Source organism: Aotus nancymaae, unplaced genomic scaffold (genome assembly GCF_030222135.1).
Source record: "Aotus nancymaae isolate 86718 unplaced genomic scaffold, 86718_ANA_hifiasm-v0.15.2.pri h1tg000012l, whole genome shotgun sequence".
Classification (NCBI taxonomy): domain Eukaryota; kingdom Metazoa; phylum Chordata; class Mammalia; order Primates; family Aotidae; genus Aotus; species Aotus nancymaae.
In genome coordinates, this window is record NW_026988423.1 from 11,379,299 (window position 1) to 11,380,832 (window position 1,534).

At 38.8% G+C, this 1,534-nt stretch overlaps 1 non-coding gene across 1 annotated transcript; it reads left to right on the plus strand.

The window, feature by feature from the left end:
* The first annotated feature begins 408 nt into the window (after nt 1-408).
* LOC135274704 (U1 spliceosomal RNA) lies at nt 409-573 on the plus strand. The gene has a single exon (XR_010342481.1). It is a non-coding gene; the product is annotated as a U1 spliceosomal RNA (small nuclear RNA).
* The last annotated feature ends 961 nt before the right edge of the window (nt 574-1,534 follow it).

A 1,534-nucleotide genomic window follows, 5' to 3' on the forward strand; every position in this document is an offset into this window, starting at 1 on the left:
AAGCCATGCATTCTTAGTGATATTTTAAAGAAAGAGAAACAGTCAAAACTCTTGGGATACTGGGTAACACTAGAACTTGTCTGGGCACCAAGTCAATAGTCTGAAAATTGTCAACTGAGGGGAAGGAATTAGGCATTTACTTTGCCATTCTGAAATAAACTCTATTTCAGGGTGTCCCAAAAGTCCTGTAGGTATGGAAAAGAGTATTGTATAAAAATAGTTCAGTCAATAAATGTAGAAGAATGATAGAATTAGAAAAACACTTTTCAGTCTCTAATAAAATAAGTGACTAAAGTAATCATCAATATGATGGGTTGATGGGTAATTTATTGTCTAAACAGAGATACTCCATGAGGAAAAAAAGAGAGTGCACTATTGATAATTATGCCAGGAAACAGGCATAAACTAATACTTATCTGGCAGGGGAGACAGCAAGATCACGAAGGTGGTTTTCTCAGGGCAAGGCTTATCCATTGCACTCTGGATGTGCTGACCCCTGCGATTTCCCCAAATGTGAGAAACTCGACTGCATAATTTGTGGTAGTCGGGGGACTGTATTCGTGCTTTCCCCTAGGAAAGTAAATAAAACCAGGCATAAACTGGTATGATTCCAGGCAAATATATGAAATATGTGCCAGGTCAGCCTATACTGGGGAACCTGGCAATAAAGAGAACAGGCTGCCCCGGGATGAGCTCACTGATTAATTTTAGCAGAATAAAGATAAGAATAAAATTGCTGGGCACGGTGGGTCATACCTGTAATCCAGCACTTTGGGAGGCTGAGGCAGGCAGATCATGAGGTCAGGAATTTGAGACCAGCCTGGCCAACATGATGAAACCTTGTGTCTACTAAAGATACAAAAACTTAGCTGGGAGTGGTGGCACATGCCTGTGATCCCAGCTACTTGCAAGACTGAGGCAGGAGAATTGCTTGAATCTGGGAGGTGGAAGTTACAGTGAGCCGAGTTTGCGCTATTGCATTCTAGCCTGGGCAACAGGGTGTGACTCCATCTCAAAAAAAAAAAAAAAGACAGTAAAACCTTATATGCCTTCTGATGTGAGGTAATATGAAGGATTCGGGATTGTCTAAGATGCATTTTATATATATATATAATATCTCAAATATGCATATATAAAAATATGTATACATGTATAATATTCAACACTTTAAATCTTAGCCCCAGTATACAGAAAATACAGGGGGATGGAGAAAAAGTCAAATGATACCATGGGGAAGTACATTTGTTAATTACTGCTTATATGACTAATAAATGCTGACATTGAGCCATGTCCTACAGGATCACAGATTGAGGCACATTTCTGTAAATTAGGAGACCTTTTCTTAGTGGGTGGGCTCAGAAGAATACTGAACGTGGTGGAGTTAGATGATGTGTCACGGTAGTGGTTTTTGAATGAACACGAATGTTTAAGACTTAATATCACAAAGGAAGCTTATAATTCCAGAGATAAAGCAAACCTTACCATATGAAGTCAAGTAATTATTCAACAGATAATCTACTTTTAAAACCAACAA